The sequence below is a fragment of the Equus quagga genome, chromosome 1 (genome assembly GCF_021613505.1).
Source record: "Equus quagga isolate Etosha38 chromosome 1, UCLA_HA_Equagga_1.0, whole genome shotgun sequence".
In the NCBI taxonomy this organism is placed as follows: domain Eukaryota; kingdom Metazoa; phylum Chordata; class Mammalia; order Perissodactyla; family Equidae; genus Equus; species Equus quagga.
Window position 1 is genome coordinate 175,298,481 of NC_060267.1, and position 22,686 is coordinate 175,321,166.

The window sequence follows — 22,686 nt, forward strand, 5'->3', positions numbered from 1 at the left end:
GCGTCTACCACCGATGCTTTAATTTTTAAAGTAAATCAATGGATTCTGGCTGTAGACCTTTTCTAGCTCAGCCCAGTTTGCTTATTCGAAAGATGGCCATCCAAAGTGACTGTTAACCTGTCAACAGTGTGTATTTAATCAGGGAAAGCCATGCAAGTGTGCTTATATTTGTTCTTTGGCACGTGAGGATAAATGCTAAAACAGTATCTAAAAAAATTACAGATGGAATGACAGCTGCATACGCACCTGCCTCAGGGATTTGGCATTTGCTGTACCCTCTGCCTTGACCTTGAACATCCATCTCTCATCATCCCTCTTGAGATGTTTGCTGAAATGTCGCCGGAGAGCCTCATATAGACCAGCACACTTACACTCACACTCTGTTTTCCCCTCCATCCTGCTTTATTTTTCTTCGTAGCACTTAGAACCAAATGATAGACTACATGCTGTTTAATTGACTATCTCCTCCAATTAGAATGTAAGCTCCATGAGAGCAGGATCTTGTCTATTTTATTCACTGCTTAGACACCCAGGACCTAAAACCGTGCCTGGCACATAGTTGGTGTTCAGTAAAGATTTGTTAAATAGTTGAATGCTGTAGTGGAAAGAACATAGGATTAGGAGTTAGAGGCCCTGCACAAGTTCTCATTCTATCTGCTAAAAACGATATTATCTCGGTTAAGTTACTTAATCTCTCCTACTTCAGTTTTTCATGTATAAAGTGGGATTAATAAGATTTACCTCACAAGATTTTGATAAAGATTAAATAAGAGGTGGTAGAGTCATACAGTGGAATGCCATTTCTTAGTTAAAATGAATGAAGTCTACAACACATGCCAACAACGATGAATCCTGAAAACGATGCTGAGTGAAAAAAGCAAATTGCAAAGGGATACATAATATTATTATATCACTTACATACCGTTTTAATACCACAAAATAAGACTGTGTGAGTTATGTATACACACGTATACGAGAAAAGTTTAAAAACATGGTTGGGAAGGATGTACATCAACTCCAGGAGAGTGGTACCTCTGGAAAGGGAGAGAAGGGAATGAAATGATGAAGTTTCAACATATCTATGAGGGTTTTCTTCTAATAGAATCTGAATTAATCGTGACACTCAACATTTGTTATATTTGAGTGGATGCTATATTACTATTTCTATCTGTATGGTTCAGATATCCCAAAATGTATAAAAAATAAATATACTTTTTAAAGTTTAAATTAGACAACATGTATGAAAAACAGTTTATCAACTAAAAAGTAACAACTGTTAGGTATTAGTTTTAGATCATATGAGGAAAGATTATAAAAATTACAATGTTATATATGAGGCAATAGCTGAATAGCATTGTAATTCTAAAAGGCAGTGTAAACCCCCAAATGTTAGAAACAATAGGGCTTTGGGACTACAATTTAATTCAAAAAGTTATTTTTGTGCAAGATGTTGTGTTAGGTACTCCAATGACACAAAGATGAGGAAGATAAAGTTATCTCAAGGAGTATACAGTCTGTGGATGTAGAAAGGATATATTAAGAACCCAGAAAATTAAAAGCAAAGAAAAATCTGTTGAATGCCATACGAGAAATATAAACAGGATACACTGGAAAAATAGAGCAGGGAGAGCTCATATCTACTCCACTGGAAAGGAGGTGGATCAGGAAGGGGCTCAAGGAGAATGTGGCACCACATCTGAGATGAGATGTGAAAGATGAGCAGGATTTGAAGAGACAAAGATTGGATAAAGGACTATATTCTAACTGGAAGCAGCCACGTGAACGAAAAACATAACGAGAGAGAGAGAGGAGTGGTCCGGTTTAGCTGGTATTAGGGAACATTTAGAGTCGTCAGACTGAGCTGCTCGAACAGACCTCAGTAAGCAATGGAGAAGCACTGGAAGATTTTATATAGAGAGTGAGACAGTCAAAGCTACACTCAAATCTAGCAGGAGGGTGCAGGACTGAATAGAAGGAGGGTAGTAGATCTTTAGAGAAATCAAACTTCTTTAGCAGAATATCAATAAATGAGCAATTGATGTCCTTCCAAGCAGACATCCTCCCTCTGGGTACCCATATATTTCTCTCCTCCACCAAATGTTGAGATTTTCGTACAGGCTGATTCTATTTCTTCATCTCCCACTTGGTCCTAACCTACAAACACTATACTCTCTGCCCTGCCCACCCCCTCTTAAACGCCTTTCACCACAGTCACCCATGATTTTCATATGGCTAAATCCAAAAGATGTTGATCGGTCCTTTCCTTTCTTGATCTCAGCAGCGTTTGACGACATAGACTAATGCCTCCTTGGAACCCTTTCTTCCTTTGGCCTACAAGACTCACTCTCTTGTTAACAACACTTCCTTTCAGCTTGTTTTCCCTCCAATCTACTCTCGTCACTGAGTCTCCCAACTTTTTTTGATTGCTCAACAACATTGTTGAAATTTTAAAAATAGGTCCCCTAATATGTGCATATTTATTAACCTCATATGTTTAGTACTATATTCTAATATACATATAACTCATGATAATGTAAGTTTGGACATAATACAACTGTTGATTCGTTCCCGTCTTCCTCTCACCACCTCTGCCCTTTTATCATTTCGTGGAGTGGAGTGTGAAGGGAGAGCAAGGCAGGAAGAGGCTGAAGTGGGTCCCCAGTGTCCTTGGGACCTTGGTATTTCCTAAGCCCAGTGTCCCAGATCAAGTCAACAAAGGGGCACCAACCAATGTCTTCCTGGAAGTTTCATACAGCATGTTTATAATATTGTCCCCACTGATGATTAAACTAGGATGGGAAATGACCATCAGGTGGCAGCACAACCCATATGAGACCAAGATGGACATTGCTCTCAGATGCCGAAACTCCTGGCTGCCTAGGTCTGCTAGTTCCATCACGATGCATTGGATGTTTTTTACTCCATTTATGTATTATCTCAGGATTATACCACATAATTCACATTATAGTATACACTAAAATAGAAATCTCAAAGAAATGAGAGAAAAAAATCTAAACAATTTTACAGGTTTTTTTCTACATCTGAATGGACTTCAGCGTACACCTCCTTGGTACACATACACTCAATAATTTGCATTTAAATAATTTTTAACAATTTTAAAATTTATTATTTAATAGTTTGAATTTTAAATAAATTTAAAAAATTTGCCCCTAGGTGATGCTAATGTTGTTTGGAGTTCTACACAGCAGACAGAGCAACCTTTTCAAAACCCAGATATGATTATGCCATTCCCCTGCTTCAGAAGTTTGACTGTATTGAATATTGTCAGACAGATTAATGGGTAGAAAGGGGCGTGTCTGTTGGTTTTCACTGGATAAAGCTGCAATTAACAGAGCAACATAACCCCAAGTCAACAACCTGAAACTTAATAAAGCACAATAAATGATCCTGTACAGCCGAATTGTGCTGATGCACTTGACCCATTTAGTAGAGACACTGCAAAAACCCATTACAAAAACCATCTAGTTCTCATAGAGGAACTTATAAAGTTTAAGAAACTTAAAAGTAAAGCTATTTGTCTTCCTATCCATGTGACAGTTTCACATCTGCTAAGCCTGTGTTATAATACTAGGACTCCACTGTATTTGGAGATGATTCAGACTAATTTCCCTTGTGTCCAGGAGAGTTCTAGCTCAGTAATGAATCATTGTCATTTGCATAGCTAAGGTCCCAAGTATGACCCCAAGATTATATCACATTTGTTTGAATGGTAATAATTATTTGCATTGGCAATCATTATTTTTACTTTGCTCAAAATACTTTCATCTGTTTCATCTGCTGTTAGCCTCCTAGTAGCTTTGTAATGTAAATAAAGCACGAGAAGAGAGGTTTCCGAGTTTTCAAACTTAAGCATGCGTCAGGAGGCTTATGAAAACAGATTCCTGAGCCCCAGCCCCAGAGAATCTGATTCAATGGATCTGAAAGAGAACTTAATAATTCGCTTTTTTAACAAGCTCCTAGTTGCTGCTGACGCTACTTGTCCACGGACCACACTTCGAGTTAGTACTGTTTTAGAGCAGTTATTCTTTTTTTTTAATTTATTTTTTATTGCAGTAACACTGGTTTATAACTATATAAATTTCAGGTGTACATCATTATGTTTTGATTTCCGTGTAGATTACATCATGTTCACCACCCAAAGACTAATTACAATCCATCACCACATACCTGTCCTTAATCACCCCTTTCACCCTCCTCCCTCCCCACCTCCCCTCTGGTAACCACCAGTCCAATCTCTGTCTCGGTGTGACTGTTTATTGTTAGAGCAGTGATTCCTAACCTTGGCTACACATTGAAATTATGTGGATGGAAACTTCTGAAAAGTATCTGGGAGCTCCCAGAGATTCTGATTTGATTGGTTTGGGGTAAGGCACTTATATATATTTGGTTGCATTTCTCTACTTACCAGCAAATTCTAGCATCTAGTCATATGTCTTATTAATCATTTGGATTTCTTTTTCTGTAAGTTACCTATTCAGTACTTTGTCAGTTTTAATTTGGTTGAGTCTTTTTATTGATTTATAGCAGCATTTTAATATATTATGAATATTAAACCTTTTCTGATTTATACTCTGAGAATGTTTTTTTCTTAGTCTGTCACTTGACTCTTGTCAATAAAGAAATTTTAGTTTTTATTAAATCAAATCTATCCTTCTTTTACTTTATGGCTTCCAAGTTTTGACTCTTGCTTAGGAAGGTTAACCCCAAGGTTACAAGTGTTCTGTACTTTTTACTAAGATTTTTGTACTTCAGTTTCCTGGTGTTCATTTTCTCATTCATTTACTGATCTTTTTTTTTTTTTTTGGAACAAGATTAGCCCTGAGCTAACATCTGCCACCAATCGTCCTCTTTTTGCTGAGGAAGACTGGCCCTGTGCTAACATCTATGCCCATCTTCCTCTACTTTGTATGTGGGACGCCTGCCACAGCATGGCTTGCCAAGTGGTGCATAGGTCCACACCCAGGATCCCAACCGGTGAAACCCTAGGCCACTAAAGCTGAGTGTGCAAACTTAACCACTCAGCCACGGGGCTGGCCCTTACTGATCATTTTTCAATACGACAGTTTGTTTCCCAGATGGATAGTGTATTTGTCAGGATTGAAGTCCCTTTGGCTAGTTAAGAATAAATTGGTTTGGGGCCAGCCTGGTGGTGTTTGGGCAGACCTACACACTGCTCATCAAGCCATGCTGTGGAGGAGTCCCACATACAAAATGGAGGAAGATTGGCCCAGATGTTAGATCAGCAACAATCTTCCTCGAGCAAAAAGAGGAAGATTGGCAATAGATGTTAGCTCAGGGCCAATCGTCCTCACCAAAACAAACAAACATAAGAATAAAGAGGTTTCTTAAGCCATATAGAGAACATACAGAATCTTTGAGAGAAACAAACTTCATCATGAGAATTCAAGAACTCCCCAAATTATCTGTCAAGGCAGTTGCTAACTCTGAAAGGACTGGGAACTGCCAAAAGAGGATCATGCCTTGCTTCTCTGTTCATGCAATTCAATTTTCAACCAAAGTCTTACATGACTTGGTGGAACCTAAATCATATCTAGAACCCTAGCTATAAGTGAATCTGGGAAATGTAGTTTTTGGCTTTCCAGGAAGGCATCCAAGAAGGAGTTGGGGCAATCTGTTAATAAGTTACTGATTAGTCCATCATTTTCCCCTTATTTTGATATGCCATCGTTTTCATAAATATATCACAGGCAAAAAGATATTTGAGGACAATCAGCAGTCTCTGCTACACTCCACAGCTCTTTTCGTATTTCCCATCTGTTTCAGTTACTGTTGTACATGATTTTATTTTTTTCAAATAAGGATGAGCAAAGTGTGGGGGGAGGTTGGAGAACGTAAGCTGCCCCAGATCATCCATCTATGTCCTAAAGCCATTTTTTCCCCAATGCCTGTTACGCTGACTTCACTCTGGGAAAATTGTTCAGCTTAATCTTCCAGTTCATAATTGCTCATCATCTGTGTCTATTCTGAAACCTAGACCATCCATTTAGTTTTTTATCTCAGTCATCAAAATTTTAAATTCCCAAATAACTAGACTTCCGTACATGTGACATCTTCTCATGTTTCTCTGAAGATATTAATTATACTTTTCAAAAGGCTTCTTCTGATTATTCTCTAGTTCTTTTTTCTTTAATATTAGTGGTAAAAATGCTGCGTCTCTCAGGGTGATTTTTTTTCCCCAAAGGTGTAATAATGTTTCGTTATCTGTTCAATTTTGTATTTTAGAATCTCTCTTCACTTTGCCTTTATGATAACTGTAGCCGTCCTCTGCCAACTTCGGGTAAGGAACAGCACTCTCAAGGCAAGGATGCATTGGCAGCTCATCCTCAAGATGTGGGAGACAGGTGTTCTTCCTGAAAGTTTGTAGCTAGCTGGGCTACAATTTAGAACCAGTTGGGGAGGAGAAAGTTGTTGACTGGCCTAGCTGCTCTCTTTCTCCAATTACTCCTGCTGACCAGCACCTCAGTGCCCTCTTCTCCGTTCTTGATCTGTTAACTTTGAGCTTGCACAGCCTCTCCTAAACTGCTCCTTCCTTTGCCTTAGCTCCCTCCTCTGTAGGATTTGAGCTGAACTTTCTTTCCATTTTGTTCTGAGATGCCATCTTATCTGTATTGTCTTTCCCCAACATTTCTGTTTTGTTGATGGCAATTTTTCTTGTTTTGTAGGATACTTTTTGCTGTAAAAGGTATCTTCTCTATCATTTCATGGGATTCTATGTGGTAAGTCGGGTGTAGGTGTGCGTGCTTGGTTAGCTGTTTTGATCCCATCTTTCTTAAATTCTGTGTTTGTATGTGTGTGTTTGTGAGAAAGAGTTTTTTTGCATTATTTTCAGTCTTCTGAGTCCTCAGATTATTCCTTTCTCCTCCAAATGATGTAAAAAAAACAAAAAAAGCCAGAATTGAACTGAATCTTAGCCTTTTTCACCTATATTTTTCTTCTCTATTCCCTTTATTCTGGAAAAAAAGGCCAAATAAACTAAATATGTTCCCACCATACTTCCTATTGTTATCCAGTGTCATTCAAAATGCACCTATTTTTCCTGAAATGGGAAGTAAAATTGGTGCCAATAGGTAGCAGCTGATTTCCGAATTAGGATCAGGGGCTGGGTGATAGTTGGGTATTGTGGTTATAAGCATTTCAGAAACCATCAGGTTCCGGGGAACTAACACTAACCAGATTCACAGAGACCAACTTTATAAGCAACAGTGCGCGTTTTTTTAATTTAGAGTATGGGATATATTATAACTTTGCAGTTGGACTTGAGTTGAAATTCTCACTCCACCATCCATTTACTCTTTCTGTTATTTAATATTTCTGAATCTCCACTTTTGTCCTTATGAGCACTAAATGAAATAACATGAAACTCTTGGTACAGCAGCTAGCACACAGAAAACATAGAATAGACATTTGAGATGATGATGAAGATGATGATGGTGGTGGTCACTAGACTTATGCTCTTTTTGGCCCCTTTTCCAGTACCAATGAGCCTGGGAAAATAAATTAACAATCCAGAAGGATCCTTGGGAAGTGAAATCAGCAAGAATTGTTTTTATACAAAATACAGTTTTCAACTTAGCTTTTATTTTATTTTTATTTTATTTTTTGCTGAGGAAGATTTGCCCTGGGCTAACATCTGTTGCCAATATTCCTTTTTTTTTTTTTTGGCTGAGGAAGATTAGCCCTGAGCTAATATTTGTGCCAGTCCTCCTCTATTTTGTATGTGGGTCACTGGCACAGAATGGCCAACAAGTTGTGTTAGGTCCATGCCTGGAATCTAAGCCCATGAACCTGGGCCACCCAAGCAGAGCATGCTGAACCCAACCACTATGCCACAGGGCCAGCCCCAATTTAGCTTTTGTTTTTTTTTTTTAAAGATTTTATTTTTTCCTTTTTCTCCCCAAAGCCCCCGGTACATAGTTGTATATTCTTCGTTGCGGGTTCTTCTAGTTGTGGTATGTGGGACGCTGCATCAGCGTGGTTTGATGAGCAGTGCCATGTCCGCGCCCAGGATCCGAACCAACGAAACACTGGGCCGCCTGCAGCGGAGCGCGCGAACTTAACCACTCGGCCACGGGGCCAGCCCCCCAATTTAGCTTTTATTTAGCCTTCATTTAGTTATGTTATTAGGAGAAAAATAATATTTTGTGCCTCAGTTTTCTCACCTATAAAATGAGGATAATTTAGTAGGGTTGTCATGGATATTCAATGAGAAAACATTGTAAAGTGCTTAAAACAATTATTGGTACATAGTAGGAGCTCAATAACCCTTAGCTATGTTGTTATTAATATTTATTATTACTAATAATATTATATTACCAATATTTTATACAAGCTGTAGAAGAGCCAGAAAATTATCCCTATTTCAGATTAAGTTGGTGATTTTATTTTTTTCAACCAATAATTAGGACACATGATTGGACATAAATTCATAGAATTAATATTTAAAATTGGGACTCTTCTGGGAAAACTGGAACATATGGTTACTATAACTAAAGTGTATATTTTTGATGACCTGAATACTTGTGCCCACCGAATACAGCATCTTTTCTCTGTGAATTCTTCCTACCTGATGCCATTGCTTCTATTGCTTTCAAACTGTTGCTCTTTTGATTGTCGGTGGAACTCTTTTATCAAATAAAATCTCCGAGGATACCCCAATATGGAAATAATAGTGTGCTGGCTGGACTGGGGCCCTTGACCCCGAGTCCTGCTTATTTATCATCTCCATGACACCCGAGGCTCCCAGAAACACAGTTTGAAAACCTTATTGCTCATTGGTAGTGATTCACTCAGTTCAGCAGATAACACTTTTCTTTATAATTATTATGCACTGGTTGTGCATTTCTGATGGTATACACTGTTTACTGTTTTATATTTGGGAGATACTTTTGGGAAATACTTTAGTTTTATCAGTGATACATTTACAAATCACATCTTGGGGTTCGTTACTTTTAGAGATGGGTTGTGCCAAACATTTTATACTGATTATTTTTAGCTTCCTCTATAGAGGGTGATTTTTTTTTTTCCTTCCTCCCTCCAAATCAGGTTACACCATATTTAGAGTCTACGCTTCCTCATGAACTTATCTTGGTCAATATTCCCACTAAATAAAGAGCTCATAGGAGTATTTGATTAAACTTTTTCTTAACTTTATTGGGAAATAATTTATGTAAAATAAATTTCGTAAATTTAAAGTGCATGATTTAGTTTTGACAGTTGTATACTCCTGTGAAATCTCCACTACTATCAAGACAAGATTTCCACAAGATTTTTACTGCCCCTGTAGAGTCCATCCCTCCCTCCACCCCTGGCTCCAGGCAATTACTGATTTGCTTTTTGTCACTATATGTTAGCTTGGACCTCATATAAACGGAGTCATACATTTGTCCCTGGCTTCTTCCATTCAGCATAATGATTTTGATATTTATCCATGCTGAAGCCCACATGTGCAATTCTTTTCTTTTTTTTTGCTTAGTAGTATTCTATTGTATAGATGTACCACAATTTGTTTATGCATTCACCTGTTGATGGACATTCGGATTCCTTCTGGTTGGGGCTGTTGTGAAAGAAAACTGCTATGAACATTCATATTCAAATCTATGTGTGAACATATGTTTTAATTTCTCTTGGGTAATACCTCCGAATGGAATGGCTGGGTTATCTGGCAGATGTGTGTTTAACTTTTTAAGAAACATTCTGTGAGAACTTCCATACTCAACCCCTTCTGTAAATATGTTTTCAGATAAGGATGTTAAATCCACTGATTTCCCTAGGTGGAAGGCAAGGAGAAATCCTTATCCTCTCCAGCCTTGGCTGGCCTACTTCCATATTTAATTGCCGATCAATTCCTTTGGATTCTTAAAATAATTTCAACTTCCTTCTTTCTTCTCCGTCTCTCCAGCCCTACTGATACCATCTCAGGATTTCTTGGTTTCCTATTTTGTACCCAGTACTGTGCTAGGCTCTAAGGGGGCACACAGGACTTTGAGTTAAAGGGGTGGCAAAATAGGGACCCCTCCTGTTGCCTAGACAGTGCTGGAGGGACGGGAACTACAGAGTATACCACATGTAAAGTATATGAGAACACTTGAGCCTGCATTCCATTTACTTGCACAAGCTACAGGAAACATTCAATCTTTGTTTGAGTGTGAGCTGTAGTTATTTATTTATTTATTTATTAAGCAGGTGTGGCTGTTAAATGAAGAGGAAGTGCTATGTGAAATCCCAAAAGGGGGAGGGGGAGAAGGAGAGAAAACTTTCCTCCTTTAATACCAAGTATCTTTTCTCTTGACCAGCGGTTTGCAAATCCAGTGTGGTACTGGAACTACTAGCACCAGTTTCCTCTGAGAAAATATTAGAAATGCAAATTGTCGGGCCTCACTCTAGACCTACCGAATCTGCAACTCTGAGTGTGGGATCTGTGTTTTAACAAGCCCTCCAGGTGACTCTGATCCACGCTCAAGTTTGAGAACCACTGTGCTAAGCTCATGCCAAGAGTGCAGGTGGTCATCTTTAGGCTTGGAGGAGCGTACGTCAGGGTAAATGTGGGCAGTAGGAACTACGTTACCGCAAGGCCCATCCACCTCTCCCCCTCGGCTCTCCAACACCTGCAACTCCTCTGTCCCGCTCGGGCAGAACCCAGGCTCCTGGCCTCAGGTCCTTTCCCCTGGGAGCCGCAGCCAAAACCCGGCAAGTGGATTCCGAGCTGGCTGGCGCAGGTGCCGGCCGGGCATGCGTAGTGGCGCGAGCGCGGCAGCTCGGCGGGCGCGGCGGGGTAGCCGCAGAGCGGACCTGCGGCTGCTGGGATCCCGAGCGCGAGCTGCGGCGCGGGCGGGACGGGCGCGGCAGGTACGGGGCGCGCCGGGGGCCGAGGGGAAGGCTGAGCCGATGGGCAGAAAACAAAGCTTTAGTCTTTCGGCTGCGACTCGGAGGGAGTCTGGGCTTGCCCTCGCTCGCGAGACGGCTCCCGCGCCCGCCGACTCCGGGGTTCGGGGCGGCTCGTGGTGCGCGCAGGTGTTATATCGCGTCTTTATGCCGCTTACACAGTAAGCCCGGGCACGGCATTGTGACGCCCGGCGTGAACTTAGCCTTCTGTTAACTTTGTTGTTTTCCTCTCTTTCTTTTAAACTTTGAGTGGCCACTGGTGAGGCTTTCTGATCCAGCCTGTTTCTCTTGAATTCTGTGACTGGTTTATTTGCCTTTGGCCTTTTGGTGCATAGGATCAATAGAGCTGGAGTGAAAGCGCATCCGTGGTTTCTGTTTTGGTGTCTTTCCTGGAGCAGGGGGCCTCTGGATGCGGCATCAAAGCTGTCAACTTTCAGCGAATTTCGGTGCCAAAAACTTTCCGCGTTTGAGCTTCATTTTCAAGTAGAGACTTTCTAAAATTCAAGATATTTTTTCCTGATACTTTTCTGCATTACTGTTATTGCCTGAAATAACTTCATTTGGTGCTACTAAAAGGAAGCAGTCTTTTAGATGAGTAACAGAATTCTCCCCTTTCTCGACCCTGTCACTTTTAATGGCTCGTCCAGAAGTATTTTAGCCTGGGGTTATGATATCTGGATAACTTGTGCAGGCTGAGGCTGTGCTGCACAGACTTCTTGGATAACCTGTTAGCCATAAAAAAAAATTTTAGGTCGGGGCACACACTGAACATTATTTAGGTAAAATGTTAAATGTATGATTTGGGAGGCATAGACATAGAATTAAGTTTAGGAAAAAGAAATTTTAAGTTTAGTAGAGAAACGTATACGGAAAGGAAATATGGATACCCGCCTTTCTCTCCACCCCCCATGATGAATGTTTTAATGGCAGAAATAATATACAATTGGTTTGGGTTTGGACTGTAGAGACCTTTGAGGTCAGCCAGTTCAGCTGCTTCAGTTTACAAATGAGAAAACCGAGACGAACCAGGTTAAATGACTTGCTATGGCCCGGGAGCCCCTCCTTGGCAAAGCTGGGCCTGGGACCAGGTTTTCTGATTTTTCATGGCTTTTTCCTATCCCCCTGCTGGTAACTCTCCTCACAGTTTGGTTAGATTATTAAACTTTCTTTTTCTCGTCTATCTCCTTATGCTACGTAGTCTGACTTAAGCAGAAAATTAGTTATTTCTGCTAAGCTTCTAGTACCTTGTGAACTCCTTTCAGAAAGTGCCCTCTCACCCACTCGCCACCTAACAGTTTGCTGGTCTTGAATCCACCCACCTTCCTTGCCTCACTCACGTTTGGCCCTTGGCCCAGAGGCCTGTGTGCCTCCCTTGTTGAAGTCCTGCCATTGCTGCAGGGTGTAGCTCAGGTGTGACCGCTTCCTAGAAGCCTTCTTTGATTACTGCAGCCGGAAAGTAGCTGTCCCGCCTCTGAACCCTCTAGCATTTATTGCTGTTGTCGGTGCTGCTAGTAGCCCCTTCGCCTTTAGGGTCCCGAGTGCTATTTTAGCGTATGTCCCAACTTCCTGACCAGTATGTAAGCTCTTGGAGGCTAAAGCCTGTGACTTAGACATCCCAGCCAGCACTAAGCACAAAGTACGTTCTCAGCCACTGTGTAGGGGAGGGAGGAAGTGAAGTATGGACAGTTTCGTAAAGGGGTTCGATGTGGATGTTCTGTAATATGGAGGAGGCTACAGAGCCAAGTCAGACCAGCCTGATGGGTGATTCTCATACGTTGATGAGAGATCACCGATCAGTAAGGGGAGTGCTAGGGACAGAGGTAAAATCATACAAGGAGAGAGTTGCCCAGGGCCTGCATATAAGCATATGTGACTCAGAGTGCAGAGCACAGATTTAAGGAATGATGTAAAGGAAAAATCATTTGGTGAAAGACTCGATGGAGAGAAGAAAAGACGTTGAAAATTACTTTATTTCGGGCTTGAGGTGTTGCTAATGGGCTTGTGATGTTCTTTGTATCTTAGAAGCACCTCCAATTATGACATCTCTTTCTCTTTCTTATAGTTATTGATGTGATTGTCTTATTTCTCATTCTAGATGATGAGCTCTTTGGAGAATAATCTTTAACCCCTCACAGTGTCGGGCATGTTGCTATGCAGTATTGGACTCTCAGTAGTTATTGGCATGAATAAACAAACAAGTGTATTTTGGCATGGGGAGGGTGGACATTCAGGATCTTAGAGCTATGAGGTATGATTTTATCCAGACCATTCCCTCATTCTATAGCGGAGGAGCTGAGGTATGGTTGACTAAGCTAGTTAATGGTGGAACCAGAGCCTCTGCTCAAGTTTCCTCCCTAATAGCCCTAAGCTGGTTTCGTTAACCCTTACTTTTCAAGGTTGTTGGCTCCAAGATTAATAAGTTGGCAGAAGAACACTCCAGTTTGAGATGTTCTATGGATCAGAAGCCCTCAGAGATCAATCTAAAGGGAGGAACTTGGTGGGCCATGGGAGGATGACTGTGTCATTGGAAGAGATGACATGAGATGACCGGCCAATTCAAGCGTGAGTGTATTGAGTGAGGAGGAGTGAGGTTGCAGTCGTGGGAATCTGCACACTGTGGAGTTGAGGAAGAGTCTGGAAAGGACGTGGCAGCTTAGCTTGTCGGGGCAGAAGACACAAACGGGTGGACCCAAAGTCCTCCTACTGAGAGTGGATTTGGGAGAGACATTCTACACTCCCAGGAGGTGGTGAGCGATGGCTGTGGTGTTTATGACCCAGGAACATGGGGGTATAAGGCAGAGAGAGAGAGAGAATTGTGGTGAGACTCTCTACCAGGAAAAACAAGACAGAAGGCAATGCTTCTGAACCCAAAATCCTGGTTCAGGAGGTGGTTTGGAATATTTGTTTACCTGGAACAGATGTTGCAAATAGTCATTTTGCAAATCAAAACATAGCCTTTCCTTGGAGCTGCAGACAGCATTGAGGGAGCTCTTGTGTGGTACATCCTTTCCATTGACGTTCATACTGTACTTGATCACTGGCTTCAACTGGCGGTGACCTTGTTCTTATAAAAGCGTAAAGAAGAGAGAGCAGTTGAGGGGAGAGACAGAGCTTGAGAGATGGTGACAGAGGGAAGGGAAGACTTGGCCAGGTATAGAGGGATTACCTTTTTTTCATAATGACAGTCAAAATTGATTGGACAGCCAAACGCAAAAATCAGGTGTTACATTTAAGTTAGTATCTTATACACTTAAAAAATGCCCAAATATTAAAATCTAGAGTCATATACCACAACCTTGTGTAAAATGACTGTATTATGTAACTTTCTCAAAATAGTAATATTAGTAACTATAGTATTACAGAATGCTTTCCATGGACCTGACACTGTCCTAAACACTTTACAAGCAATATCTCATTTAATCTTTACAAACCATCCTATGAGATTGGTGCAATTATAATTCCCATTTTATAGATGAGAAAACTGAGGCTTAGATAAAATCACATTTCTGAGGTCACAGAGTTGGCAAGTGGCTGAGCTGAACTTTGTTCCCAGGCCTGCCTTACTGAAAGCTCAAATAACTTAAATATCTTGACAAAATTCAAAGCTTTTTCTATGGTAACCCTAACAGATTGCTTAGAATGGCCGCAGATTTCAGCTGGTGAACTCCTAACATTCTATGAGCCAGACTTTAATATGAGAAACAAAACAACAGTGATGAATCTTTCTCTTTTTTGTTTTTTAAATTCTTTCATTTAATGTTTATCTCCTTTTCATCCTCGGAGCATTCCTGGAGGCAGAGACAGCAGCTCTTTTTCTGGGTGCACCCTAAAGCTATTTCTATTCTGCTTCCACCATCTTTTGGGAGTGGAGCTGGGGTGATGGAGGTGAGTTGGCAATGATCCAGAAGGTGCCTCTGAAGTTGGGGGCGGGGTTCGAAGTCATCTCGTGTACGAATGAGCCTAAGGACTTGAAGGATTTTTTCCCCTGGGGTGGCAGGTTCCACGACTGGAAGCTCCTGGAATATCTGTTGGTCCTGACCCTTACCCTGATCTCAGGCCTTTGAACTGTGGTCAAACCCCGGGGAGAGTCCAGGCCTGAACACATTCTCCTGGGATCCTCAAGATCAGGGAGTCCAAAGTCAGTGTGGACTTGTTGCAGTTGGAGTTGGGTGTAGCTACTTCAGGGAAGGCCCCAGGTCAGAGACGAGTAATTTAGAGGCAGGACTGGCAGGCCTCAGGTTTGCTGGTGAGAAAAGGCTGTCGTCCCCCTCTCCCCAACCCCCCTTGATGAACCTAGGTACTCTGTCATGGGAGTCTCAAAGTGGACTCCAGCTGAGCATGTTCTTCCCTCTCTGTGCCATCTGAGCCCTCTTTCCTCTTCCTTCTTCCGCTTCAACTTCTCCTGAGTTGGTTCTGTGCTTTCCCAGAGCCTGAGCTCTGGACATGACAGGAGAGGCTGCCTGCTTCTGGCCTCCACCCATCACTTGTCTCAGTCTCCAAGGACTCATCGTGTCACACAGCTCTCTCACTGAACAGAGATCCGAATCAAGGTTTTCTTCTGGATGGTGATGAAAATCAGGGAGAAAGAGAGGCCTTTGTGCTGCATACAGGTTTATTGGTTATAAAATGATTATACAGTTTTGATTGCTGGAAATTTTGCTGACATAAAATCACATGAGATGTGAGGCTATGTCAACTTTGATCATCTTAGATATTTTCAGTACCACTGTGTCTGAAAGTGCCTATTTGCCTTTTTCGGCGAGAAACATATAGCGTGGCTTCTGTAAAAGCAAGTTGCTTTTTGATAATACTGTGGGCACAGAAAGGATGAGAGTTAGTGATGATTAGGAGAGTCTTTTGTTTATTTAAAACACTTGTTTCATCGGAAAAGTTGATTTTCTAGGAGAGGTAGTTTGTTCATTAAAGTCCAATCGTGAGGACTTTAGACTTTCTAATAAACTAAATTTTTATGATTTACTCTTTTGAGTGATTCAGAGCTGTAAAACTACAACAATATTTGGATGATAACTCACTGCACACAGACATTCCTCCTCCTTCAGAAGATTCAAGCTGACCACAAAGAAAACATGAGAAACTGTTTTTTTTTTTTTTTTTGAGGAAGATCAGCCCTGAGCTAACATCTGCCGCCAATCCTCTTCTTTTTGCTGAGGAAGACTGGCCCTGAGCTAACATCTGTGCCCATCTTCCTCTGTTTTATGTGGGACACCTGCCACAGCATGGCTTGACAAGCAGTGCATAGGTCTGCACCCGGGATCTCAACCGGCGAATCCCAGGCCGCCAAAGGAGAAGTGCGAACTTAACTGCTGCGCCACTCCCCGAGAAACTGTCTTTTTGATAGTAAGGTGGATGGATGCCTTAGTCAGGTGGAAGAAGATTTGTAGGGGTCTTCTTCATGATAAAAAGCAAAAGGTTTTGAGGAAGGGATAACAGGAGAAACTCAAAGTATTAGAGGAAACCAGATTTACTTTATTATTGAGAAACTTGATGAATTGTTTAAAGATCCAGTCCCAGGAAATAACACATTCTTAATAAAAAATGATGAAAGCCCCTTCAATTTGTTGAAGAACCAAGAAACTAAGAGATTTTAGCAGAGCTGTCAAAATAGAATTCGGATTGAATTTGATTTTAAAACATTGGCGCATGTGTAGAGAAGGATCAGTCATGTTAATCACGCCTCGGACCAAGGTCTCCTTTTCTAAACCTTCCTCCCAACAATGAATTCCCATGTGGGGCCCGCTGCACTCCATGAGTAAAAGGGTAAACCTCTTCCCACAAATCACAATTGTAAAATCCAAAGTGATGCATGACAGTCCATGACTGAAAACTGATGTTGATCAAGCAATTTGAAGGCCTTAAATAGCACTGCCTGCATTCACACCTTGTTCCCATAGCGGGTGCTCAGAATCTAGATTAAATTGCTGAAATAAAACTGGGTTCAGGGCCAACTCATTTATGGTGAATGATCAAAGGCACAAATAGACTTTTTGTCTCATTTCACTTTGTCATCTTAAATGCCACCTTTTATGGCTATATTGGGTTTTTTTTGTCCTTGATGATCTATACTCACTGTGTACTGTTTATAGAAAAAAATCAATGCAAACTAGAATTTTGAGGTTTGATAAATGAGTCTTTGCTTAGGGTTTTAATGCTACTCATCAATAATTTGGTGGAAAGACAATATCAAGTTAGTACGTAATTGAACCTTTAGCTCGATATCAAATTAGTATTTATAACCTTTGGGAACAAACTGGAAATTCTCGAAGATGCCTGCATTCTTTCAGCTGAGGGCTCTCTCAGCATTCTCTCCTGGTGGTCTCTCTTTTCCTTCCTCTCTCCTCAGGTTGAGGTTCATTGAGACACTCTTTTGGTCCAGGGAGTGTTTCCAAGAGTGGCCCAGTTCTTGCAGAGTTGAAGTGTTACTAGCTCAGTGAGGTGCCAGCCTTGAAACACAGCTCGCAAAAGCCCAGTGATGTTTTTTAGCAAAAGTTGTCATCCAAGTGAATTATTGTTGGAAAAACAACAATAAAAGCAATTTGCTTGATCTCTTTTCTTATCCTGAAATAGTCCAAGTTAAGCGCAAGATCACCATCAGTGGAAAATGGTAATCTGAGAATCTCTGAATGTTTAGTGGTCAATCAAAATGAACTCATTAGGGTAATTTAAAGTTTTGATATCTGAAATCAGTTTGGCCTATGATCAGGGCCATGGATGGGAAGTCAAAGTCTGTGATTCTGTTTCTGACCCCATGAGAAGGGAGGCCTTATCTTCAGCTGCAGGTTTGATGATTAAACAAGACAGTGAATGTAAAAGCAATTAGTAAACTATAAACTAAGGAGGTCAGCTATTTATTGGTAGTTATAATAATTTTCTGACTTGGCTTCTTTTTACTGATAAGTGGCCAAGACTTTGGGAATTAATTGCTTGCTTGAGGTTACCTGGCTCGGAAGTGGCAGAGATGGAACTCATATCTGTGTCTTCTAATTTCAACATTTGACAAAATGTCAAGGCTCAGCATTAGGACCATAGGGATGGCCTAGACAGACAGAGGGTGCCTGTCCTCCTGGAACTTCAGTCTAGCCTCAAATCTAGTCCTTTCCCAATCAACCCATGTTTTCTTCTTTTACTGACCAGAGGGAATAATTTCTCTGTGAAATTTGTATTTGGTTTTTATAGAATCCTAAATGTGTTTTAGGGCTAAGCCATGACCATGGAGCTCTTTAAGTGAGTTCTCTCTTGCTAAAGGTGGCTTCAACAACTGCCCTCTAATCTTCAGATCTCACTCGAAAGTGATATTTATTAATCTCCACTGTGGAGAGAGGGATGGATGCCTCTCAGTATCCTTCTCATTGTTAATCAGAGACTTGTTGCAGAATAATTTTTTCTCTCTTCTACAAAATAAAAGTGAGGTGATTAAATAAAGGGGGCTGGACTAGGGGCAGGGCTCTGAGTGAGACATGGCCCTTGTACATGCGGTTTCTCAGTTAGATGGAGGAGGCAGACACAGGGACAGTCTGTGACACGAGTTAGTACCAGGAGGAAGGACAGAATGAAGCTTTGGGAGAGCCCAAATCAAGAGCAGTTAATTCTGTTCAATGAGTTGAGGAAGGTGTCAAGACTTTTGAGTTGAGCTTTGAAAGGAAAGCATGAGTTCAATCTACAGAGAATAGATAAAGGAAAAAGCATTCCATGGGGAAGGGGCAGCACGAGCAAAAGCGTGGAGACAGGGAAGAGCCGGTCTGTTCAGGAAACTTTAGGTACTTTAATGTGTCCTAAAACCTGAGCTCGCCTAAGGATCACCTGGAGAGCTTGTTAAAAAACAGATTGCTGGGTCCCAGCTCCAGAGTTTCTCATTCTTTAGGTCTGGAGTGAGACAGGAGAATTTCATTTCAGCCAGTTCCCAGGTGATGCTAGGATAATGATCTGGGAACCACATTCCGAGACCACTGGGCCAGGGTAGAGAATGTGTGAGATGAGCTAGAAAAAAATTTTCTTCTGAAACTTTACTACCTTCACGAAATTGATGTTTCAAGTTTTTTTAAATTAATTAATTTTTAAAGATTGGCACCTGAGCTAACAACTGTTGCCAATCGTTTTTTTTTCCCTGCTTTTTCTCCCCGAGTCCTCCCAGTACATAGTTGTATATTCTAGTTGTGGGTCCTACTAGTTGTGGCATGTGGGATGCCGCCTCAGTGTGGCTTGATGAGCGGTGCCATGTCCGCGCCCAGGATCCAAACTGGTGAAACCCTGGGCCACCGAAGCAGAGCGTGGGAACTTAACCACTCGGCCATGGGGCCGGCCCCTATTTTATTTTTTAATTAGTCTCATTTACCTAGTGGTTGCTGCCTTGTGCCCCTTGCTTCCCCCTGTAAGTTTCTCCCCCCTCCCCCCAGTTCTTCCAAGAAACCAGCCATTTTCTCATCTTCCACATTTAAAAATAACTGCTGTTCAGCCAGAATGGCCATTCCACTCGTGGAAAGCTGAACAGCCAACGTCAGCTAAAATGACTCGTATACTAAAGGGGTATGCATGTGGGTTTTATTTTGTTAATCTGGATGTAATGGTAAACTTCTATCAGCAAGTATTTTTGGAATAGCTTGCAGGTAGGACTTACGCTATTGCAGAAGGTTGCATCCCTGCCCTCAGAAAACAGGCAGTCCTGTAGGAGGGTTAAGATGCCTGAGTTCGTGGCTCCAGCAGGGCAGCTGGTGCTCGGTGCAGTAAGAATGATAGAAACCAAAGGTGGTAGGGCTGAGAAAGAAGGTTCACTTTCCATTGTAACAATCAGGGCAGGCGGGGCAGGGTTGAGGGGATGAGGATTTATGCTCTCTTCTGATGTTTGTGCCTCTTCCTAAGCCCTCTGAGATGAGGGAGCATATGTCTACATAAAGAAAATAATGGAGGAAGGGGCGTTTGAATTAGGCGTGAAGGATGGGCAGAAGCTCAGCGGGGGGAGTAATCAGGAGAGGCATTCCAGACAGAGGGCAACTGAACCTCACAATGGAAGTGCAAGAGGGAAGTGCAGGTTCAGCCAGGGGCCAGTGCTCTGGCACACTTTGGGAAGTACAGGGAGATAAGACTGGACAGGCATTTGGGGAAGGTTGTGGAACATTTTGAGTATGAGATTGCAGGATGTGAACTTTATTCTGTAGGCATTGTTGAGTCATAGGCTTATCTCGATCTCGGGTTTACCTTGACTGCTGGTTCCCTCCCAAACACACCAGATGAGGAGGAACCCCGCGTCTTACAGTGTACCAATCAGTAGTTCATACTATCTTGGAAAGACACCTAAAAATACTTTTTCCTGGGTCTGGGATTTTGTTTTTAAAGATTGGCATCTGAGCTCACATCTGTTGCCAATGTTCTCCTTTTTTTTCTTCTTCTTCTCCCCAAAGCCCCCCAGTACATAGTTGTGTATCCTAGTTGTAGATCCTTCTGCCTCTGCTTTGTGGGGTGCCACCTCAGCACGGCTTGATGAGTGGTGCTAGGTCCACACCCAGGATCCCAACTGTGAAACCCTGGGCCGCCGAAGCAGAGTGCGTGAACTTAACTGCTCGGCCACAAGGCCGGCCCCAGAAATGTATATTAATACGCTAATCTGCTAGAAGCTTGGATATCTGTTTTTCCTGCAGTTAAATGAAACAAGAGCCAAAGGTTACTTTATTCTACCTTAGGTTTTGGAGTATGAAAATACATAGTCAGAATTGGAAATCAGCAGAAGTATGGTTAATAGAAAATTCTTAGAAACTTAAAAAATTCAGTTGCCTCTGAAAAATGAACAGAAATTTGACTCGATGTGTTTTCCTAGAAGGACTTGATCACATTGGAAGATGATCAAATTAAGTAGTAGAATTTATTTTTGTCACGGACATCAGGCAGCATCCAGTCTAAGGGTAAAATCGAAGGTATATTTTTTACTGCTTTAAATGTACCTGAGAATGTAGTTTTGCTTGTAATAAAACATGAAGTTAGTAGAAATTCAGATTGACTTGAAGAAGAATTCCATGGTTCGGAGGTAGCGAGGGTCCAATGTATAGTGAGCATTTCCATCTACATCAATTCCAGTAATAACAGATGCTGTGTGAAGGAGGCAGAGAATGGAGGCTCAGAGAGGCTGTGTCATTTGGCCTGACTCACACAGCTGTCAGTAGCTGAGCTGAGATTTGAACCTAGGGCTATGGAAGTTTATACCCTGCTGTTCACCAGGTCAGGCTCCAGTTTCCGGTGGTTTTAAATCAGGGATGTAATGAAGGACACAGGCTTGAGTCCTTATCTTACTGGATATTTTTACTGCCAGCGGGAGCAGATAACATCTCTGTGTGTTCAAGGCCCACCAAAATCAGTCAGTCCAATTAACGACATTCTTGTTGACTGCTAACCAAGGAGAACTGAGCCAGCTTTGCCCGGGGCACTATGCCATCTTGTCTGTCTGTGGAATAGTCACTCCATTTCCACATTGTCACCTGAAATTGAAGCTGGGGGGTCGTAAAGCAGGAAAAGCCATGTTGGGGAACAACATAGCTAAGATTTATCAGTGGTTACGTCACTCAGGGTATGTCGCTCAGTGTACATCTCAGTAAGATCTGAAGTTTTGTCCATAAATGATTGGCATAGAGGATTTGGTTTTAAATACTTATCTTTGAATAGGAGTAGATATGATGGTAGTCTGTGGATGCACTTGAAATGAAATAATAAAGTTGTCCAGATACCTGTCTGAGGAAGAGTTGGAAAATTTCCCTACTTAATCAGCTAATCCTTGTATAAATGGCCGATGTTGGTTGACCATAGGTGGATACAAAGTTTTTTTTCTGCTCAGACTTCATGTGTGAGTCAAGATAGAGTAGGCTATGTTGCAGGAACAAATTAACCCTGAAATCTCCATTGATTTCCGCTCACATAAATGTGAGCGTGCATTGGCTGTCTCCAGGTCAGCCGTTCTCTGTGCAGTGACCGAGACATCCAGGCTCCTGTGACTTTTATGATTTTGCTAGTTCAACCTGGGACTTCCAGATTGTCTCAGCAAGGGAAGGGAGGCCAGGGGATCACATAATGGCTCTGAATTGTTTTGGCCTAGAGTGACACAGATAATTTCTACTCAGAGCCCTGTGGCTAGAACTGGTCACATGACCCTGCTTACGGCAAGGAAATAAGTGAGGGGAAGGGCGTGAATCTTCAGAGAACAATAAATGTCTTTGCTGCGCCTTCTTTAGTGCAAGAGGACTGGTCAGTTTGAAAAAAATCTCCAGTAAAGCTAGAAAAGTGTGCTGAAATATTTAGTGATAATTACCTGATAATAAATTATAAGTGAGTTTTGCTATAAACTAATAAAATTTGTAATGATTTCTGTGCGGCTTGTTCTGCAACTTGATATCCAATATCCATTTGTAGATATGGCTGCATCTTCTAAAGGAATAACAGTAAAATTTCTTTTACATCATAATTCTTCAGGGGGTGGCTCTGATGATCAAAGCTTGTATTTATTGAGACATTCTCCTAAGTGTTTTACATGGGTTGAGTTAATTCAGGTTGAGGACTATGATTTCATCTCCATCGTGGAAGTTTGTGAATACTCTTGAGTTCCCTCAGCGTGCCTTGTTTGAAATGGTGCCTAGCTTAGACCCGTGGCCGTGCAGGTAGCTCTCCTCTAGAAATCAGATTATCAGTAGACTGCCTTACAGACGAGGCCCCCCGGGTGGCGGGTGGCACTCTGGGTGTTGTCTAACTAGCACAGATTACAGTGAGACC

General features: G+C 41.7%; 1 protein-coding gene across 4 annotated transcripts in view; it reads left to right on the forward strand.

The window, feature by feature from the left end:
• The first annotated feature begins 10,764 nt into the window (after positions 1–10,764).
• The window catches only part of PLS1 (plastin 1), a 105,956-nt gene continuing 94,034 nt past the window's right edge, over positions 10,765–22,686 (forward strand). For 2 of the 4 annotated variants that reach the window (XM_046645671.1, XM_046645716.1), the window contains exon 1: positions 10,807–10,887. The gene's annotated coding sequence lies outside the window, so the exon portion shown is untranslated. Of the gene's footprint in view, positions 10,888–22,686 lie in introns of all 4 variants that reach the window. The other 2 variants (XM_046645680.1, XM_046645690.1) reach the window with 2 other exon arrangements.